This window comes from Rutilus rutilus (assembly GCF_951802725.1).
Source record: "Rutilus rutilus genome assembly, chromosome: 20".
Classification (NCBI taxonomy): domain Eukaryota; kingdom Metazoa; phylum Chordata; class Actinopteri; order Cypriniformes; family Leuciscidae; genus Rutilus; species Rutilus rutilus.
The window spans coordinates 11,446,073-11,463,853 of record NC_140225.1 but is presented as its reverse complement, the minus strand read 5'-3'; the positions used below and the strand labels follow the sequence as shown (position 1 = coordinate 11,463,853).

Here is a 17,781-nt window from a genome sequence, read left to right as displayed (position 1 = left end):
AATCGTAGTATCACAGTCAATATGTCCACACAAATCAGCATAAAAATCCATTGCCATTTTCTTCATTTCTGTTGAATTTGATGTTAGTGTTCCATTTTCCTTGCGCAGGTAAAGTATACGCTTTTGTTGTGCAACTTTCCGCTCCAGATTAAAAAAATAAGAAGTGGGAGAATCAATATCCTTGATAGAAGAAATTCTTGCTCTAATTAAGGCACCCTTCGCTCTTTCCTCTAAGATGGATCTTAATTCAAGTTTCTTACTCATTAAAGCATTGGATACACCAAAAACATTTACATCCATCACACTTTCCATACCAATAATCCTTCAACTGCTCAATGTTCTTTTTAACACACACAGTAGTATTGTTGGAAAATGTCTGACAAACAAAACTTTATCTGTGTTTTCCCCACCTCCCATTGTGTTATTTTTTTTTTTTCAAAATTACCTTTATTCAATTTCCACATTTTCCAAAAATCACCAAATTTTTCACAAAAAGACCTATCCTGCAGCAATGTAGTATTAAAATGGCAATAAAACCCGGGACGTGCTAAAGTAGTAATGTTAAAATCTATGGTTGCAATATGATGATCAGAAAAACCATTAGGAACAATGTAAGCATTGGATACTCTATTCATATTTGTTTTACTTATATATATTCTATCTAGTCTTGCTCCAGTTACATTAGAGTCTAGTATTTTAACCCATGTATACTGTCTAATTATCTGATTCATATTTCTTCACACATCCATTAACTCAAACTCTATAATAATATTAAAGGGATACTCCACTTTTTTCGGAAATATGCTCATTTTACATCTCCCCCAGAGTTAAACAGTTGAGTTTTACCGTTTTAGAATCCATTCAGCCGAACTCCGGGTCTGACGGTACCACTTTTAGCATAGCTTAGCACAGATCATTGATTCTGATGAGTCCAGTAGGATTTCTTTCAAAATGACCAAAGAGTTTCAATATTTTTCCTATTTAAAACTTGAAAAACTTGAAAAACGCCTGAAAATAGGTCTAATAGGTTAGACAAACTTAGTCCCGGTCACGTTGGAAGAAGTTACCGAGCTGGGGACTATTTTCAGGCGCTGCGTCATATCATTACGCCTGCTGCACCCATGGTACAGCCGCACAGTTCCTTGATTATTACGCTGGAATGAGAGTAGTTCCTAGCCATATAGGCTTAGAAAATCGCAACTTTTCATTTTTCGTCGATCTTAGTACACGGTTTAACTACAGAAGAGTCAAGTTTTAAATAGGAAAAATATTGAAACTCTTTGGTCATTTTGAAAGAAATGCTACTGGACTCATCAGAATCAATGATCTGTGCTAAGCTATGCTAAAAGTGGTACCGTCAGACCCGGAGTTCGGCTGAATGGATTCTAAAACGGTAAAACTCAACTGTTTAACTCTGGGGGAGATGTAAAATGAGCTTATTTCCGAAAAAAGTGGAGTATCCCTTTAAGAAGAGCATTACTAGACGGTGAATGAGACTCCTCTTTGTTCCTATCTAAAAGAAAATTTGTGGTGCAATTCCAATCACCACCCATTATTATGCAAGAATCATTATCACATTTTCGTATTGCACTCTGCAACTTTCTAAACAATTCCACACGATCTGATCCATTGTTTGGAGCATAAACATTTATGAAAATAAATTTTAACTCATTTATTTCTCCTTTGACCCTTAGAACTCTACCCTTTTCTATTTCTTCAGTTGACAAAATGTTCAAGTTCAAATTCTAGAATAAAAAAAATTAAAATAAAAAGAATAGCTACTCCATATTTGACCCATGACTAAAGACACTCTTCCCCTCCCACCACCTACACCACTCTACTTCATTTTTACAATCTGTATGTTTCTTAATATTAATTAATTCTGCCACCATTGCTCTCTTGCTCCTGTCTCTCCCCCGCTAACATTTAAAGAGGCTACCCTTATCATCTCCATAGAATATAAGGAGAATATAACATCCCCCCCCCCCCCCCCCCCAAAAAAAAAGGTTTTAAGTCAGTTATTTATATATTTTGCTGTAGTGTGTCAGTAGGAAATATCAGTTTACATTTCCAAACATTCTTTTTGCCATTAATTGTAATAATCCAGTGAGATTTGTGTATGCACAAGGAGTCTGACACCATCATCGAGTCCGTCTGTGATTACATGAAGAAACAGAAAAAACTGACACAGACTAAATCCAGAAGAACTGCGGGAACGTCTCCAAGATGCTTGAAGAAACCTTGAAAGGCACTACGGCCTTGTTCATCCGAGACGGTGAGGTGATATTCTCATGCCCAACGCGCTCTGCCACATCCAGTAACACGTCTTCTACAGGCACACCTGCTTGGGTCACACACCTTATCCCATGCCGGAGCGACAGTGCTGACGCCTGCATACTCGTCACTTAGTAACTGTTGCTATGTCGGGCAAGCCAGTACACTCCGTTTTTCAAGTTCAAATCCTCCAACGTTAATCTACTAACTCTCCTGACTGCTTTGACAAAAATGGTGGATTAGGTGCATGGCGGATTATGATTGGTCAGATCGCCTGTCAATCAAACTCCCTGCGAAGGGTCAATTCACAGCATGCACCAGAGAGAGAGAGAGAGAGAGAGAGAGAGAGAGAGAGAGAGAACTCCTTTTGCCATTCTCTACAAGACTAAAACCATCCTCTTCATAGGTATAGAAGCACACAGATCAATATAAAGTCTCACAGAAGAAACATTGAACGACTACTGTACACACTGCAGATGCCTCCTACACATCCCTCTCAAACATACACACACACAATCCCACATTAAGGTTATGTGCTCCCACAGTTTGTCCAACTGCACCCTCTCTCATGTGTCATCCTTGCGTGAAGGTTCACAAGCTCTTCCTGCACAGTATTCCTCTGTGCACGCTCCTTTTCACCCCTGAGATACTGCTAAACCAACATGAGTAATGACTCTTTCAACTCTCTGCTGCTTAAAGAGCATATAGTGGGTATAGAGTGAACATGTGTGGGAACAGTAGAAGACACTATCACACACACACACAAGATTCTTCCTCATCAGAGGCTCGGTCACTCACTTTTCGTTCATATGTTCTCACACAGTACATTTGGCTGTTGCTTGAGCTGAGAAGTCTGAATGATGGCTGATACTTTGGAGGATGCAGGCCAGCTGCCTACTTATTCCCATCAAGCTCTTGTGCCTCTGGTTCTAACCTACAATCCAGCATTATAATTGGAACACCTCTACAAGGTTAAGTGAGCGTAACGAGAGCTCATCTCTATAATGCTTCTATTTTACAATGTTTCTTACAATAATAATTAAATTCAGCAAGGGATATAATGGCCCTATTATATCCCTTATAAGAAAATATTTTTCTGACCCGCTTGCTCTTTCAGTTGTTCAATTTCAGTTAACAAATATTTTGTTATAGTCAAATCAGATAGTCATACAACATTTATAGAACAGTTTAATAGCATTTTAGAAATGGCTAAATTATTAGCCAGCATGAAATCAAAATGGACAATTCATGTTTTTATTTTATGGAATAACACTCACATTCTCATTCTCACAGCAAAAGCAAACCATGTTGCCTGTAGGCAACATTTATGCATGCAAAGTTTGGTGAGTGTTCACAAAAGGGATAAAAAGTAAATGATTTTGTATAATAATAATAATAATAATAATCATTTAAAGCATTAGGAAACCAGATATACAGGTTTCTTTATTAATAATAATAATAATTAATGATAATAATAATAATAATAATACTTTTAATTAAATGCCAGATTTAATTAACCAGAGTAAAGCCGATTTAATTAAATCTTAATCTTAATTAAAAATAGAGATGTTGAATCTAAAAGTGAAGAGAGATAAACCAGCTCACTGTCACTGGTGTGTTCTTTTTCTCTCTGTCCTTTTCTTTGTTAAATGTCTTTCAGAAAAAGCTCACTCCTGATTAAAGTGGAAACAGGTGAGTGACTGTTCTCTCAGAATTGTCTTGAGTGGCAGAGAGACACCGTAGAGACACCGTAGAGTAATTTACTCTGTCTCTGAGATGTGGGGGGTGTGGGGTGTGGGTCCGGTGAGTGGTCACAGACAAATGAGATGAGATCTATCTAGAGGAATAGATGGATCAGGGTCAACAGAAAGGTGATGGGTAGATTGTCAAATCTACTCAAAGGAGGCAGGGTTTGGTGAGAAGCAGGTAGACAATACATTATTTAAGTGAATGTCCATGTGGATAATTTATGAGGAGCATTTAGGTTATTTTTTAGACAATTTGACTAGAAATATGTATATAGGATGTGTTGTTGACATTTTTGCTTAACTACAGTTTTTGGAAGTTAGGATGTCACAAAGGTATCTGAAGAGGTAACTGTGCCGATCATTAAAGAGATAGTTCACCCAAAAATGAAAATGCTGTCCTCATTTACTCACCCTCATGTTGTTCCAAACCTGTATGACTTTCTTTCTTCTGCTGAACACAAAAGAAGATATTTTGAAGAAAGTCGGTAACCAAACGACTGATGGACCCCATTGACTTCCATAGTAGGAAAAAAAAAATACTATGGAAGTCAATGGGGACCAGCAACTGTTTAATTACCAACCTTCTTTAAAATATCTTCTTTTGTGTTCAGCAGAAGAAAGGAAATCATACAGGTTTGGAACAACATGAGGGTGAGTAAATGAGGACAGCATTTTCATTTTTTGGGTGAACTATCCCTTTAAGACCTCACAATCACAAAAAGTTTTCAGGGTAAATCCATTAAAAAGTTGCGCCAGGATCTTATGCACTAACCACCTGGAATACAGTTTAACCACATAATCTGTGCTGATTTAGTGTACATTCTTTTCATTTAAATTAGGCTTATTATTAGGGCTGTCAATCGATATCAATATTTTCTAAACCCCAAAATGAAGATAATTCAAAGACATTACATTTATTGTGGCAGAGGAAAGCACTAAACAGACATTACAAAAAGTGGATTTACACGTCAGTAGCTCTGCTGTTTTACTCCCATATGATTGAACATAAATCTATCCCTGGTCTATAGTCCACAACAATCCATTTTACAAATGAGTCTGTCAATCTCTAAGGAGATTTATGGGTCATTACAGGACATACAGTGCATGATCATGAGGTACAGCTGAGCTGTTTTTTAATAGTTGCTCTATGTCAAGATACATACTATAGTTGGGTCAAGTCTCACATTTTATCAACATTTCACAATATGAACGATATGCTAAGTCAATTAAAAAATAGCTCAGCTTTAATAAATGCATCCTGTTGCTCTATTCTGTTCATTCTGAGCTCTAGGTACAGTAAGTGTGGTTTGGGAGGTGTGTGCCCTGTTGTAGCTTATACGGGTCAGCAGGAGTGATTATGTGTGTTAACTATTTAACACTTTTTTTAAATATACAATTAACGGCACTAAATTAATGTGGTAAAATTGACTGGCTTACATGCTATAGGTTGTGCCCCATTCACAGAAGTCAGCGTTTTTTGCCTGGCATAAATAAACACACTATTACTGCTCATGCAAGCGTTCAGTGCAAGTATTTCGGTCATTTCATGTCACTGCCTTTGGATGCTTGGATGGGTGAGTAAAAGATTAAATAATTTTATTTCTGGGGGTAACTATCCCTTTAACACATTATATGAATGTTGATACTATTATGGAATTCAGATTTGAACAATTTAGATTTATTAAAAAAAAAAAAACACTCATTCATTGATCCACTAGATGTCTCATCTCAATGTACTGAGTACAGCTCTATTGAGCTCTCGATTCTGACTGAGGGATCAAAGAGCTCATGTCAATGACAAAAACAAGTGCTATGGATAACTTTGAGGGAAGCACTGACCCATTACAGCAGGAACACTATCACCGCCATGACCCACTGACTAATGAGATCATTCTGTACTTAACTGTGCTGTCATGATTTATTCAGGCCGCTGTTCAGGTGCCCTAAGAAGCCCAATATGTGTAGAACAAGAGAAGTTAAAACAATGAATAACAGAGAGAAAGAGAGAGGTTAAGGATCTTTCGTTCATTTAAATGCTCGATTTCATGACATAAATGCTGGTTTTAATAGCACCCAAATTCTACTCCTAGTCTCTTAATGTGAATATTAATGAATGTATCAAAGTGTAAAGGGATAGTTCACCCCAAAATGAAAATGATGTCATCATTTACTCACCTTCATGTCATTTTAAACCTTCTGAAAAGCTGCTCTGCAGGATGGGCAGTGGTTTTTGTGTCTCTGCCCATTTCTCCGCCTATTCTAGCTTTCAGTGGACACCTATCTCCTCTGAAGGTGTGCTCCTCCTTCCTGCGTGAGCCCTCTCTCGTCCCAGATTGCCTCATGTCCCTCAAATGTCACCCAGTGCAATTTCTCATCAGGCACTAACAAAACCTCAGAGGAATGAAAGTGTCGTTCTCTCGGCCTGCCCTCTCGTCTGCCTCTGACTCGCTCTCACAGTGTCCCTGACAGGACTGTCTCTGCAGCAGATGCTGGGACGGGGGCTCCACCAGGGAGCCAGCAAGTTCATTCCATTATTCACAGTTCGAAACCATCATGACTTGTTTTAGACAACAGGGAGTTTCATCAGTGATGAAGATAGTGAAATTTGGTAGCGGGAATTCTTTCATACAGCACTTCTCCCTCTTTTGATGTTCTAAAAAGTGGGTTTTAAGGGGACAGTTCAACCAAAAATGTATATTCTGTCATCATTTACTCACCCTCACATTGAGTAGATCCATGGGAAGATTCTTAAATTTCTTTTCCATACAATATTCAGATTATTATTTTTTTTTTTTTTCATGATTGGACTGATCAAGTACAGACTCAGAGATCTGGTCACAGTGGTTCCAGCTAACACCTCACTGGAGGGACACTATTGTTGATTTTTTTTTTGCTTTGGAAGACAATACAAAAGTTTTATAGAGTACACTTATAATGGTTTGGACAGCCATCTTAACTTATTTTGTATGGAAAAGAAGTGCCATCTTCATTCTCAGCAGCGACCGTAAATGCCAAACCCTGCACTTGTTTTAAATTAAAACATTAACTCCTCTAGAAGCTTTACGACACGTTTTACGGCAGTGACAAAAAGTGTTCATCACAGATGACGACATGCCGTGCGGTTGATTTGCGTTTGAATGAGAAGTGCGCGCCTTCACGGAGTGGATCGGGATACCATTTTCAGCTATTAATAACTTAAATTATGCTCTGCACCTCATACAAAACTACCAGAGAGGACTGTCTGTGACTGCAACACATCATCATTTGGGCTACTACTGCTTTTGACATTTTTGCAATAAATAAATTATTGTGATTACACTTGTCTATTATGTTTTCTTTATTAGAGTACATCATTTTAAGAAATTATTATGGGTAGGTTTCGTGGTAGGAGTGGGATTAGCAGCTCAAAATACATTTTTAATGTTATATTGTTACTAAAATGGTCATTTTCCTACACATTTCTGTACATTAGGTTTTATATATTATTTTTATATCCTCTATAAAATGGTTACATTTGGGTTTGGGGGTAGGATTAAGGAATCTAAAATGTATCTATAAAATGGTATAAGGGCAATTATTCAAATATATTTATGATATAAAAGATCTGATTTAAAAGTAAAAACAGAATGTTTACGTTTAAATGTTGTCAATACGTCCATATTGCACATGTTTGTATTACTACCTACGTATTAACAATGAGACCAGTCTGGGAAAAGATAAGTGTGAAGAGTCTTCAAACTAACTCATTTTCTGTTCCAAATAAGAAATGAAAGAGTGAGTAAATGAATGGCATGAATTGTCAATGAATTGTCAATTGTATGTTTATTCTCCCTTTAATGGAGTCACGCACATAACAACACAGTTGACAAATTCCAACCACGTCTCCTCTGTTATTAATTCCCGTAATCTCCTCACCTTTACTATTTTCAAATTTCCTGCCAGACTTGACCTTCCATCTGTCTCAGAGCCTGGCATTTACCAGCTCTTTGCTTTTATGCTTTATAAACACCAACAAGGAGCGAGATAAAGAGTGACTACAGTTCTGTGCAGCAAAAGTAAGATGTCACTTTTACAGCAAGTTATTAAAACGCACAAAATCTGCCAGCGCAATGCATTTGTTCTGCAAAATCAGGACAACTAAGCCGCAGGCACACTGCCCCTTGCAGGTATATGTGTGCGTGTGTGTGGACATGGGGCAGCGGTGTGGTAACAGCTTTTGATAAGGACAGAGAACTTCCTGTCAAAAAGACACCAGGGAGCCATTTATCTTACACTATCCCAGGTTCTGGAAACAAGAAAGTCAGTGCCACCGCCTCTCAAGACACTCCTGTTCGCTGTGGTGTCTGCAATTCACGATGACTCATTGTGAGCAATTGAGGTAGCTGGACTTTTGCAGTAGAGTATCGTGGCTGTTTTTATGTCTCTGTTTATGCTAGTGTTTATAATGATGATTAGTTATATAAAAGCTAGACCAGAAGGACCGGCTACTGGGCAATGGAGCAGCGAGCCAAATCGAGCATGTACTGTTTCTGCAGCATGCACTGAAGACATTATCATGCGACTCACATGTACGCACACATACTTAGACATGCACGGCTGGATCTACATGTGCAATCCACAGATTACATGGCCAAGCACACAGCTTTTCCTGATGGATGAGTGTCGGCTAAAAGAAAAAAAAAACACGCTGTAAACATTCAGACCTTTGTCTCATTGGAGTTGTACATTTCAGAGGCTTCTAACACTTCCAGGTTGCAAACATGCCTCTCCTACCCACTATTCAGCTTTTCATCTGTTGAGGGAGTGTTTTCCGAAAGATAATTTCTGCAGGTATCACTCTGTCATTTGTCATACAGCACAGAAGTGGCAGAGAAAAAGCAAAGTGAGAGAGAGAGAGAGTCCAGATGATTTGGATTAAAGAAAAACACTGCAGAGTGACACTGACAATGCACTAATTACAAGATAATTAATTGATGTTAACTTCTACTGACTCAAAGGCTAAATGATTAACGTCATTTGGTTGGAGAAGAGTTTACTGAAAATAAATTGCTGAAGAAACACCTTGCGAAAGTTTTTAAATACCTCATAAATAAGCTTTATAGAGGGTTCTGGCGACAATTAGGTAATTTATGTTAACTTCTACTGACTCAAAGGCTAAATGATTAACGTCATTTGGTTGGAGAAGAGTTCATTGAAAATAAATTGCTGAAGAAACACCTTGCGAAAGTTTTTAAACACATCATAAATAAGCTATATAGAGGGATCTGGCAACACTGGGTGCAGGATTCATTTCCTTGCCACAGATACCATTACAGTTTTTCTCAATTGCTTAAACACTATAACCAGGCTTTTGAACTAAAATTTCAAAACCATAATGCCATTTATCAAAAAGCACACCCATTTCCCTAAACTATAAACACTATTCCCTGTTTTGACACATGAGTCATATTTGTTGAACTTTCACTGCAAAACTCTACACACAAATCCCTTCATTTCTCATTGCCTAGACCGTGTTGTCATTTAGAAAGCACTAGCGTTCAATATTGTTCACTCAAGTCAGCACAGCTTCAGCTCAGTTAGCACACAATTACCCAAGTGGAAACACTAAGAGTCAAAATTTAACACACATCAATCAGATCCTTCAATAGATAGATAGATAAAAGGGCCCAAATCAGTTTATTGAGTTTTGGAACAATGGATCCAGAAAGACATGAAGGAAGAGATGGAAGAGGGATAAGAAGGAGGAGGAGCAAGGGCAAGAAGACAAGCAGTCTCAGATGAAATTCAAGTCACTCTAGTTGCCCATTTCTTAGTCAATGGTATGACTATGAGGGAAGCTGGGCTACGAGTAAGGCCAAATTTGAGTCGCTTTACCGTCGCCTCGAGAACCTTCATGGAGGTGTGGTGGCAAACAAAATTATATCACTGAATAAGAGACAAACATTTCCAATAGTCTGATGAGGTTTATTTTCTTGTAAGAAAAGGCCAGCAGTCGTACAGTCACACAGAGTGGTTGCAGAGTGTGACAGTGAAGGGAGGGCATCCTTCATCCTTTATAGTCTTGACTCCCAGAATGTTATCTTTCTAGGCCAATGATGGTATTTCAACCATATGTGGAACATTCTTAGACTTGTTCATCATATTGTCTCCTTGAGTGGAGGCCCTCCTGTCACGTACCAACATTCTTTACCATTCCAATACAATTCCATATTAGAATAAGGTTTGTGTGTGCTCTTTTACTGTCATATGATGACACATCTTCCTGTAAGTAAATATAAAATAAATGTTTAGAGGAGAGAGTAAAAAAAGAAGAAGAGTAAAACAGGTGTGTGTGTTGTACTGTGTAGTACATGAATGAATACAAATGTGCCAATGTATCCATTGGTTGTGTCTTTTGTGTTCATCACGTTGTGAGGGGGGAACCACAAGCACCATAACTTACCAGTTTTGGAAATGTTGTTTTGAATTTATTGCACCACACTGTTGTAGTGTGTATGATTTTGAGGGCTTGTGTGTCCTGTCTGAGGGCAAAGTTTGTTTTTTCCAGCAAGAGTGAATGGTTTTGAGTGTAGAGCTTCATTTTGACCTGAAAATAGGATGTTTGGGGAACTGGGTGAGACGTTATGGATTTGTGTTTACTGTTTTGAGAATACGAGGCATAGTTTCAAGAAACGTGTTTAAGCAACCGAGAAAAACTGTATTATTACTAGAGATTCATGATTACATGCACATCAAAATTACAAAGGCAAATGTATAATGCATAAGCATTAAAAAGCAGCAGGAGTTTCTAGAAACTATGCAAATTTGTGAACCAAGATACTATGGGAATCAAGTAGGCAAGTGAGTGAACAGCTAAATAGCATAAAATAAAAGGAAAGCAAGATGTGGACGGACTCTAAATTCTCCTCAGATCTACAGTGCCAAACTCCCATAGAAGGATATGATGAGCACCATTACCTGCACGGTTAATGAGGCGTGAGATGTGCCTGTGTCTTTGTTTCTTTGGATAAAGATATTACCGTTGCCAAATACTCCCCCATCTGTAATGCATGGAAAACCCTGTCAGTCTTCATTGGTGTTTATGAACCTCTAATGCTTACACACAGCAGAGACTCCATTTTAACTTCTGAGCGGCATCAAAACACAGAGATTAATGACAGGATACATTTGCTGGAGCAAAGTCATCATCACATACAGAAGGCTGCGAGTATAAAGCCAGCTAAAAATATGCTTGCAGGCGCTGTTGTGTTTTATCAGCTTGTGCAGGCTGCTGGGGAAAGTGCTAGTTATTGCTAAGCTGAGGCCTATAGATATGTGTGTGCACGTGTGTGTGTGTTTCCATGCACTCAATGCATATTTTCTCATATATATCTAGGCGCCACTGTCAATTTTCAATCCATTTCATGCATCTGCGTTCCAGAATGTTGCAGGTGGAGCTCATATTAGAATTGCTCATTAGAAACGAACCAGACAGATACAGTACAACAGATCAGCTTCATGCACGTAGGTACACAAACATAGTCTTCAACCAGACTGAACCCAAGCAGAATCATCCCAGAATCACCAACTGTTTCTGTCTAACTCCTTCTTGACCATCTGTCCACCCAATGTTCTGTATCCATGTATAAACTGTGTGTATCTGTCTATCTACATGTGCATGGGCCTGCGTGCACATCCATCTGCTCATCCATCCATACGTTCATCTATCCATCCATGCATCCATTCTCCTTATTAAGGGAATGCTTCATATATCATTCATTTGTTTCCTTTACTCTTCCGCTTTCATCCACTCATCTCTCATGACTGTGTGTGTGTGAGAGAGGGATAGAGGGATAGAGGGTTAGTTACAGCAGTTATTGGGACAGGTGTGAGGGATGAAAGAGGCACTCTCGACTCCATCCCTAAGACTATTCTAATTTTAGCTCACCCTGCAATGCAGGTGATGCACAGTTTAACTACCCAGCTGAACCACATGCACACTGTGACATCTCTCCTCTCAACACTGTCAGAAAGAGAAAGGGCAATGTAGTTTGCAATGATGCACTGATACCATATTTTACAGACCCAATATAAGTACAGATACTTGCATTTTGCCACATGACTGCATCTTTGGTGCTGCAATACAGCAGAACTGATGATTTGAGGCATAGAGTATTTACTATTCAAACAGGACACAAATATATATATATATAAAATGTCCTATTTCTTAATTTAAGGAAAATGCCTTTAAGACAAGACAAATAGCTTCCCGCTTTATAAAATAAGGTGGATAAAGCCAGGAAATGATGGTATATGATTATTTTTAATCATTATATTTCTGTTTAAACCCCTATTTATGTTTGTATGTACTGTATGTATTTATTTATGTATTTATTCATTCATTCTCTTGCTTTGCATTTTGTTTCTCTGTCATAGCATTATTCATTATTGTAATTTAGACTGTAAGGATTTTCATGTTTGTCTGTAATGCTCTGTTAAAGTTCGAATTAAATGAAAGTTATTTTCCTATTATTTTTTTATTTTTTTACGTAGCAGCCATTTTGACAACATGCCAGTCAGCAAATTTCTATGTAATCAACAGATCCCATCTACAGTTTTGTACAAAACAGATTGCATTCATTTTCACGTTCACAAACTATCAGTGCATCAAAGTATGTGGACAGATGGGGTAAACCATGATTCACAAATGGCATGATCAAAATACAGAATCGACAGTGGACACCTCTATATGGAACAGGCTTTGTTGACAGTGCTGCATAACAATACCTTTGTGGCATGTAGAAGCCTCATGTGAATCATGGCCTCCTCATCTCATTGGCAGAACTCTAAAAACTGGTGACAGCAGCACAGTGCCCATAAGAGGGGCAAAAAATGAAACAAGCTGAGGTTAATTTTCCCTGTGGTGTTTAATACTGCTTTTTCATTAGAAACTGATCTCTCTGGATCTTAAAAATAATAGGCCGCTGTCAGTCCTTTTGATTACAGTGAGTGAAATTCACCGTTTTTTGTGCTCATAAAGAGATTTGATTTCTGCCCTATTCTTTATATATTCATGACCACTCTCTGACTTCCATTAGAAATGAATGATTTATTCTTGAGGCTGCAAGTCAAATTTGGCCCAATCATCCGATTTTCTCATTTGGAAACCCCTCTAGTTCAGAAGGACTCTGCACAAATGACTTCAAACCATCACACAGCTTTGTCTCAATATATATATGTTTTTTTCTTTCTTTTTTTCTGAAAAGTGAGGTGGAGCCCTCATTCTCCATCAATAATATCTGGGGAAGATGAAAAGGTCTTATCTGTTGCTTTTGAAGCATCACGTGGCCTGCCTGCAGGGCTTGTTTTCAGCTCCATTTTGCTTGGGTTGCTGTGATATTTTGGCACTTGGGATGTGGATGACTCTCAATGACCCATGTCTACCCAAGTCACTGATGCTATCAACTAAAATCTAAATACTGAATAATACACGCGGCCTAGAGAAGGACAAGAAGAATCAGAACTAGAGATAAAGAACAGGGTGATAAAACATGGGAAAAAAAGAAAGCAGAGTTCACTAACCTTTGTGCATGCAATTTGTATTCATGCAAACATTTTGGCAGAAATTATGATTCATCAATAAGTTTGCACTTAAATTGTCTCTAAATTTAGAACCAACTCAATTCAAAACAAAATAAAATGTATTATATAAATATATATTTATATTACTTATATGTATAATACAATTACAAATTAAGTATTTAAACATCAAGCTATTTTTTTTTATTATGTATACATTTAATTTATATTGATATATAATACAATACATTTTAGAAGTATTATTATTATTTAAAATGATCAAAGAACCTCTGAGAAAAGCATTATGCAATTATTAGTGAATGAGATCAAGTATGTAGAGAGAAATGGGAGATTAGAGAAAGGGCGCAGTGACAGGCAGCAAGGAATAGGTCAGTTTACGGTCAATAACGAAATTACAGCATTGTGTACTGTTGAAACATAATCCTGGCCCTGGGCTGCCAAATAAACAGACATCATCAGCCCTCCAAGCAATGAAAAGGGGAGCTGCAGGAAGCCGAAACATGAGCGACTCAGTTCAAAGCAAGGACAGTACTCTCCAAATGACCAGCACCTGGGAATAAACAATTGCCAGGACAAGAAACATCAATATTCAGAGAATACATGCTTGCCACTTCATATTACTCATCCTGTAGTCCGTGGAACTCTAAGGGGAGTCTAACCGAAACGTGCTGAGAAGAGAGAGGGGATAAGCAGCACCCGTGATATCTGTTTATGGTGCGGGCAGATGGCTTTCTAATGCATGGATGGGTTTGGAGCCCTGGAGTTGTGAGTCTTGAGCCCGCTGGTTTGTTTTACCAGCAGACCTGTGGCACCAGTATTCAGCTTTCATTTAGCTCCAGTGTTGTGTCTATCTGCAGCAAAAACCAAATGGACAAGTGGACACAAACCAAACTTGCAATTAGCCTAGCATGCGAGCAGTGGACGGACATTTGTTTCAGAGCCACTGACTAAATTTGGGTGTTGACTGTGACGGGTTTGTTGCTGGTCAGACCGTCTGATTTGATCCCAATGAAATCTTGGGAAAAAGCCATAGCAGACTGTGTACATCAACATTCTTTCATGCCAGACTGTGCATTACACATCCTAACTAAGACTTTGGTCACAGCTGACAGTGTTGGCTGAGCAACTGAGTGCTTATATGCAAAATGCATATATATATATATGCATAATAAATGCCTACACATCCAAAAGAGGTCATGGAACTGATTTGTTTTATTTTTTTATATTTAGTATTTTTACCTTATTATCGTTCTGAGTCATTTATATTTCATATCACACATTATAACACTGTGTAATCTGCACTCCTATTGGTTCTTCATTAGATGTCAGGGCAGCAGTCATGCTGGCCAAAATTGCGGCCCAAAATTTCTGGCAGATTTATTGGAAAATCAATTAATCTGAAGTAGCTGAGCATGTTACATCAAGCAATCCAAGTCTAGCAATTTCGCCCCATGACAAAATGAATCTTACAATTTCCAAAATTTGTCTCAGACGGCAATATAAAGACAAGTGCGCAGTGGTGGTGTTTTGAAGTGTTTAGTCAGCACACAATTGTGGAGCTGAAGAGATTCTCTCTGGAACACTCACACTAGTGCTTCAGATGCCATTTTGGCCTCTTTTCCTAGATTCAATTAGTCTCTGCTAACTACTCAGAACAGGAAGTAATACTTTTAAAATCAATATTACTGTTCTGCAACCTCTTGCAATTTTGAGAGCTCTTGTATTTCCGGCCTAATCCCAAAGCAAACCCTTTTCTCCAGAAGGAATAAATGGTGCCTATAATGACTTCAAAGAGGATGGTGTGTCTGAAGGACAGAGAGGAAAAGAAACAGGGTTTGCAAATGTAACGTGAATGTAAATTTAGCATATGCCAATGAGAATCTCAGAGAGGCAGGTCCAGTTGAGCTGACATAAATCCAATTTGCTGTATTCCAACTTGATTTCAAATCACACATTTCTTGGAGCTTATGCATTCCCTCAAATGCCCTGTCAGACCTCTGTAAGAATTACAATGATGTCTTTATTCATTTATATAACTCACCAAGACATTTTGTATCATTTCAAATTGGTTTGCAGTGATGGAAAAGCATCATTCAAGCACATAATCTTGCAATCAGTGTGTTTCCCCCTTTATCAGGCTGTCTAACAATGAGTGCAATCTAGCTTTATTGCTCCCGCCATTAGTACCCTATAAAATAAGGGTGGGAGCTTCAATGCACATGTTAAATAAGGACAAGGACGAAAGCAGATTAGTCTCTGATATGGATGTCATTATATCAACGCCTTCAGTGATGACTCGCTTCCTATCTATTGTTTGCTGAGCATGTCTGGGCATGACACAGGGTCAAATGATGTGATGCTTCGTATGAGGGATGATGGGATTAGAAAAGACTTACATTGAAAAAGGCACTGGTTCTCAGAAAAGGGTGCAGAGATGATGTTAGCGCTGGATGCTAAGAAGATTAGGAAGTGACATTATTTGTATATTGTGTCAAAACAGTTGTTGAAATGGCAGGAGATTATTTAGTATGTTTTGACAGGGGGTGGTCAAACAAGGATAGCTATCGCTCGCACCTAAATGTAGACCACATATACAATTACATATATGTCTGTCTCTATGCTGAGGCCCAAATCAGAGAAAGTTTTTTTTTTTAAAAGGATAGTAGTTTAATCCCTCTTATCGTCCTAATGCCATGCTCATTTCTGTATTTGTTTTTGGGACATAAACTTTTCAAGAGCAAATTCATTTAAAGGCTTTCCTGTATTAAAAAAAACTTTTTTTTTCACAGAACTGTTATACAAAGAAAGTAGACAGCATATCTAATAACGTATAGCCGAGATAAAGCTGTTCTCGCGGGTACGAGCGCTGAACGGCCAACATGAACGCGGATATCTCCGAAAACGTCTAAGCAAACTGTCAAATATGCATTATGTTTATATATATGTCGCCTATTTGTGGTCTAAATAACTAAATTTGCGCCAAAAACAAAAACAAAAAAAACAAAACCTCTTAAAACTACATTCCGTGAAAACAACAGTAGTATTTGTCAAACGGTGAAACGGTTCCCGTGGTGATACTGATAGATTATCGAAAGAAAGAAAGAAAGAAAGAAAGAAAGAAAGAAAGAAAGAAAGAAAGAAAGAAAGAAAGAAAGAAAGAAAGAAAGAAAGAAAGAAAGAAAGAAAGAAAGAAAGAAAGAAAGAAAGAAAGACTTTAACATCCAGGGGTGGCAAGAATGAAAATATCTATATATATTTTTTTAAAAGATACAACATACATGAATACAGAAATGTATTTATTATGGAGATGGTCTCAGTGAGTGAGAAAGCCACAATTACAGTACACTACAGCCACATGTACACAAGAAGTTCTGTATGAACTCCACCCAGGTCAGCATGCCCTGGCCCTCATGCTAACAGAGACAGCTAGACTCTGTCATTGTGGACCTCAGAGGGCTCGAAGCCCAGCTTGAGTCCCTCCCTCAACGGCTGCTTTCTAGTACCACTAGGTGAGAAAAGGGGAGAGGGAATCCAACAGACCACCCCACAGGTGCTCCCCTCCTGCCCTTCTGCCAGCTGGGGCTCCAGGGAAAGGCATTGCCAGAGACCAGAGACTTTCATATGCAAATGAGATGCAGCAAGAGACCTTTCTGTCTCCAAACACACAGCTTTTTCTCTTTCATTCCCCCCCCCCCCCAATCCTTCTCATGCTGGAGCAGAGCTCATAAAATCCAGCGCAGGCGGCCACATGGGGTGCAAAAATTTATCGCATTACAGGAAAGCGTAGAACATCAGTGTCACCATTCTGAATTAATTTGCTTCCTGTTACTGGGTGAATCACAAAACAGTTCTACAATAAATGCCCTTTATCTCATGGTTGTTCCAGCATGACTGTGTCATCCTATGAGTTATTTTGGAGATGTTTGATGTAGCATTTCTAAGCATAAAAGTAGCGGAGAACTAACCTACAGTGAACACACACACAAACTCAAGATGCATTCAGTTTTTTGTAAAGCATTGACAATAGGACGAACCTTGAGGGATCAGCTATTTGTACATGACTTGCATAGTTCATTCTATCTCCTTTCTTTCTCTCCTCTTCCTCTTCCTCACAGAAATACGTGTAAACACACAAGTGTAAATACACACCTGTGAGGGGATGTGCCTCAATCTCTGACCA

At 38.4% G+C, this 17,781-nt stretch overlaps 1 protein-coding gene across 2 annotated transcripts in view; it reads right to left on the bottom strand.

Moving 5' to 3' along the window:
• The window catches only part of nrg3a (neuregulin 3a), a 327,881-nt gene that overhangs the window by 190,297 nt on the left and 119,803 nt on the right, over positions 1-17,781 (bottom strand). The window lies entirely within an intron of this gene.